Raw genomic sequence first — 6,000 nt, forward strand, 5'->3', positions numbered from 1 at the left:
AGATTTATCTGGGTAAGGTTACCTGGAGGAGATAAACGGGTGTGACTGCGCTTTGCCATACAGCAACCCTCTCACTGCAGCTGGTTTTGTGCTCATTTCTCACTGACTCATTAACATAGATCTGTTGCTTGTCAGGTCTCTTTTATGGCTTTCTGCCATTGTTTCAACCTGTGAGGAAATAGCAAATGTCAAGTTAGGCTACTGTCTCATGCAGTCTTGGCTCTTCTGTGAGGAATGTTCTGAAGCATTTAACAACAGGTTGCTAAGGATTTCTCCCCAGCCAGCTTCCTCTGGCACCATCAGCTAACTCTTCTTGCCCCTATGTCTTTAACCTTTCCCTTGTCAACTATCCATATCTCCGCCATCCTTAAATGCAAGCTACTTCTCTCTTACTTTTTTTTTTTTCAGGCTTCTCAAAAGCTCACCCTTGAACCCTGACAATTTGCTTTCTATCCCTACCACCCTAATGGAACTTTCTCTTCAAGATCATGAGTGATCTCTAAGTGGAAAACCCTTTGTTCTCACCCATTCCACATTTGCCTGGTTTCTTTGCCGCCTGTGTTTTGAAACTCTCTTCTTTCTTGGGATCGGGGACATGGTCCCCTCCTATTCCACTTTTTTCTAGGGTTCTATCTCTATTTTTTGCCTGCTTAAAAAGTAGATGCTTCATGGGTTTTTTGGTTTGGCCCTCTCCTCTTCTGATGCACTGTGAACAGAAATGGGCTGGGACAGTTTCGTGGAAGAGACTGACTTGAGTTGGGTCTGGAAGGGATGGCAGGATTTGGCTGCATAGAGATAGGAAAGCTGGATAGAGACAGTTGTTATCGTCGAGGAAACATTGTAAACAAACACAGAAGATATGGTCCTTGACTTTGTGACACTTGGTGCTGGTGGAGGGGCTGGGCAGATAAATATGTAGTTACACTTGATGGTTCAATTAATTATATGCAAACAAATCACCGATGCTATGATAGAAAGTTAAGGGGGAGTGGATCACATATGTAGGGTCTTCTGAAGAAGTGAACACTGAAGTCAAATATGAGAAGGAACCACCTGTACCAAGAAAAAGGTGGCGGTGGCATGGAGAGAGTGAGGGGTGGGAGAAGACCATTGCAGGCACAGGGAAGAGTATATGCAAAGAAGTCCTGTTCAGAATTTCCTGTCCTTCCTTAAGTGAAGACAGGATAAAGAGCAACATTCGGGCTCCTCAATTTGGCATTCAAGGCCCTTGAGAATTTTCATTTTTATCTCTTCGATGTTCCCTGTATACACTGTATCTTTTTCTTTCTCTGGGTTTGTTTACAAGTCTCCTTGATAATAATGGGTCAGCTCTATCCAGCCTTCCTATCCTGTATTCAGCCAAATCCTTCCATGCCTTCAGGACCCAGTTCAAGTGAGTCAGTCTCTTCCATGAAAGTGTTCCAGCCCATTCTATCTGCAGCGCTCACCTTCTCAGAACATCATCCTTCATTCACGTCCACTTTCATGTTCTAGTATGTATTGACTCTTAATTCAAATTACCTTATTGTTAACTCTCCGAGGGCAGGCACTCTAGTGTGTCCATCTTCGTATTCCCCGTGTCTGGGGACAGCCGAATCCACAGTTGATGTCTACCAGCAACATTGTTGGATTGCCTTTCAGCCTCATGCTCATAGACTTTCCAGCTGTGAGGGGAGCCCTCGTCCAGAAGCCAGACTGCACCCTTGACCTTGGCCAGGTCTCTCCCAAACATAGTCTTATTCACTCAGGTGAAAGCGCAATTTGAAGAGTAAGTGTTATTGATAGACAAGCTTATTATTATATTTCCAGGCCCTTATAATTATGTTATGAAGATGTTTTACAGACTTTATAGAGCAACACCAAAATATTATGATCTGGGAAGGTGGGAATGAGGAATCCTGCCAGTGATTCCAAGTAGCAGAAGAGACTTTCAAGTCTTCTCCCTCTGCTTTTCCTTCTTTCTCTCCCTTGCGCTTTTCCATTCTTCCTCCCTCTCTCCCTTCCTTCCTGATACCTGTCTCCAAGGCTCTTAAGAAGAAATAGGGTAGGGAACACATAGGAGGTAAAAATACTTTAAAGTTTACTATTTCAAATAACAAAGAGGATGTCTACGTTATAGCATTTGTGACATTAAGCATTTTAATGAAAATTAAGAAAAATTTGATGGCACACCAGACAGAGATTAAGATAGTTTGATTAAAGTCGAAAGCAATATTAAAGCAAATGGTTGAAGGACTCCTCTCCATTTGCCTGAGGCAGTTGGAGGTGATGGGAAAAAAGACAAAAATAAATAAGAACGCAAACATTGTAATGACAGAAAAGACTCAGATGTAAACAAAACTTTTAGCAAAACGACTAACTAGAGGAGAAATTTCAGATATGACAAAGATCAAAAGGATAGGTGATGGAACCTGTCCTAAGAAAGAAAAACCATTGTGAGGAATGAGAGAAATCACACAGGTAGTCATGTTTCATCGTCAGACGTATTAGACACTCATAAAGGTTGAGGGATAAGAATGTTCCTCTCTTGCTGTAGGGCATAGAAAGAGTAAAGAAAAATAAAGAAGCTCTTTCCAATTGGGTTCCAGTGATAAATCAGTGTACTTTGAATATTGAATATATACTTTGAATATAAAATTCTGAGAAAATAAGGAACTTCAACAATACTTTCAAAGTGCTACAATTTTTTGAAAAGTACTCTTGCAGTAACTAACTCAGAAACATTTTAAGAATTCAAGTGCACATCATTAAGGTAAACCTTTGGCAGATAAAACTAGTTGAATGATTCTGATATAATAAAAAACAGCAATATTTTCCCGGATTTATCAATGTTCAGTGTAACATAAAAGCACATTTTTCATCCCATTTAGGCATGCTTTCTCCAAACGTATGCAGCTGTGTTGATTGGTTATGAAAAATGTGAATTTGTGTACACCTAAATTGAATCATTATTTTGACAAACACTTTATTTCAATGTTTTGTAGTATGTCTGCTTGAAGATAATTCCAAGATTCCTAGAGAAGTTAATAAAAAACAAATATCAAATTGAAAAGTGGGCAGAGGATCGGAATAGACATTTCTTCAAGAAATATATCCAAATGGCTAATAAGTACATGAAAAAGATGCTTACCATCACTAATCATTAGGGAATTGCAAATCAAAACCATAATGAAATATCACCTCACTCACTGTAGGATGGCTATAATAAAAAACGGACAATAATGAGTGTTGGGGAGAATGTAGAGACTCCCCAGGCATTGTTGATATGAATATAAAATAATGCCACTGCTGAGGAAAAGAGTTTTGTAGTTTTTCAAAAATTAAATACAGTTTTGTAGTTGTTCAAAAATTAAACCATATAATCCAGAAATCCCACTCCTGGGTGGGATTCAATCATACTTTTGAATCATACTTTTGTACCAAAACTTGTACACAAATGTTTATAGCAACATTGTTCATGATAGCCAAAAAGTACAAACAATCCATATGTCCACCAACTGATGAGCAGACAAACAAAATGTGGTATATGCATACAATGGGATATTATTTGTCCATAAAAAGGGAGGAAATACTGATATTTGCTACAAAATGGATGAACCCTGAAAACATTATGCTAAGTAACAAAAAAAAAACTGGACACAAAGGCTACATGTTGAATGATTACATTTATATGAAATGTCCAGAATAGGTAAAACGTACAGAAATAAAGTATGTTACAGTTGCCAACAGTGGGAAAAAAGGGAAAATGGGAGACTGAATGTTAACGGATATGGAGTTTTCTTTGGGAGGTGATGAAAATATTCTGGAATTGGATAATGATGATGATAACACATCGCGTGACTATATTAAACACCACTGAATTGTATACGATAACAGGTGAATTTTATGGCATGTGAATTATATTTCAATCTAAAAAAGATCTTTAGGGAACTTGAAACCTTAGACTGATTAAATTCAACTAAATAATGTTTCATAAATTTCTTACTTAGAAATTATTTCTAAGTAAGATAGAACGTGGAAACATTAATTACTAAACCTATTTTTATGTTTATATATGCTTTTGCTTTCAATAGCTACAGATAGGTATATCTTTGGTTAGTTTTTGCCAATTTCAGAAGGTATATAAGAGTGTAGCAAGTATGTGTCTGTAAAAAGTTGTATTATATGTATTTATGAGTTTTACTTGTTGGCTAAAACGCTGATTTGTGTCAGACAGTTTTCCATATTCACTTCCAAACTTTCTCTGTGAAATGCAAGTAATTGAATTTGGTTAAAAGTTATAATTAATATATAATTAATATTGGTGGTTGAGACTATATTGGGAGCAATAGTGACAGAGAAAATGTAACTACACGTGTGGTTCTATTTTTCAAAGAAAAGAGTAGATTTTTTCTTAAAACGGTACTTCTCTTTTTTATGTTTTTTTTGTTTGTTTTTGTTTTTGTCCTTCAGATCCATTTATACTCTTAAAACTTATTGAGGACTTCAAAGAGTTTGTTTGTGTGGATTATAGCTACTGATACTAACTGTATGGGAATTAAAATTGAGAACTTTTAAAAATATTTATTGAGTTCATTTGAAGATAGTAAATGAAAGCATTTTATGCTAATACATATTATGAAATTTGTTTTGACGGTCTTGAGAGATTTATCCTAAAGTGCCAGTATGTTCCAGAATATTAAAATGCACAATAAAAAGCTAAGGTGGAATGTAAATTTTATTTGCCTTGGTTTATAATACCCGAGTCTGAAAAGGTATGGAATGTGTTAATAGCTTAGCAAAGTTTGCTCTGTGATCGGATTCTTCTTTGGTTTACTGTTTATTGCCTTCGCTTAAAATAGGAAGGATTAATCTTTATGTGTCATCTGCCTGCATAGTAAAGACAGTCTTATCAGAGTAATTTTCTGTGCTTTATATTGACTTTATTACATCCTGGATTATTTAAAAAAATAAAAAAATAGAGAAGAACAAAGAAACACTTCTGAAAAAGCTAACATTTTACAATTATGTTATCTCTTATGTTTATTAAAATTTTTTTGTCGTTTCAATTAAATAGGTAACGAGTATTGTTTCTCAGGCATCCATAGTTTTATCTTAATCAAGTGTCTAAATCTCTGATAATAGTTTTTATTTTTGTCTCCCCAAATCAACCCTCAATATAGAAAAAAATAATAAAGTAAAACTTGTAGGGTATCTTTTGCAGCTAAAACTATATTTGTGATTTTCCAGAGGGATCCTGCAAAATCAAAGACTTGTTCTTTTACCTTGTAAAGTACTAGAAATAATTAGGTTTAAGAAAAATTCTGTATTCCTATTGATGTGTTGCCTGTGGTGAGTTGTCAAACCAAAAGAGATGCTTATCCTTCCCTAGGTAAAATTTTTGTAAGGAAAATGTTATTAATATAAATATTTCCGAAATTGCTTCCTGGGTGGGAAGTTCCCAGGGATTTGTCAACGCCCTTGCTTCCCATGACATGTTTCTGTTTATTAAGAGTGTTGGTGCTGTTTTGCCTGCTGCTATTAGGCATCAACAGTAAAGTGCTATTAGTTATAAATTTCACTTATTATTTAAAATGCTCATTGTCTACAAGCTCATTCTTCATTTACATCTAATATCTTCCAGGCCAGTGGCTCTCAGTTGGTGACTGAGGCACATACATACATTTTTATTAAAAATATAGATGTCTGGACTCTACTTCAGACTTACTAAATCTCTTTATTTGATAATCTTAGGATATTCTTAGCATATACTTTGCATATTGTTGATATGTTATGTGTATTACGTCTCAGAACTATTAGTTATATGTCAAAATTATTTCCCCTGTAAAAGTATGTTCATCTAATTGTATAAATCTGATGTAACATTCACTGACTTCTTTGAAAATTGGCTTAATCATGGTCTTTACAGACATTTTACTGAAGTGTTCTGAAATGGTTTTCCTATCTTCATTTTCATGCCAGATATACAACTGAATTTGCTTGTCAGTTGCATGATTTTTG

This window comes from Rhinolophus hipposideros, assembly GCF_964194185.1.
Source record: "Rhinolophus hipposideros genome assembly, chromosome: 13".
Classification (NCBI taxonomy): domain Eukaryota; kingdom Metazoa; phylum Chordata; class Mammalia; order Chiroptera; family Rhinolophidae; genus Rhinolophus; species Rhinolophus hipposideros.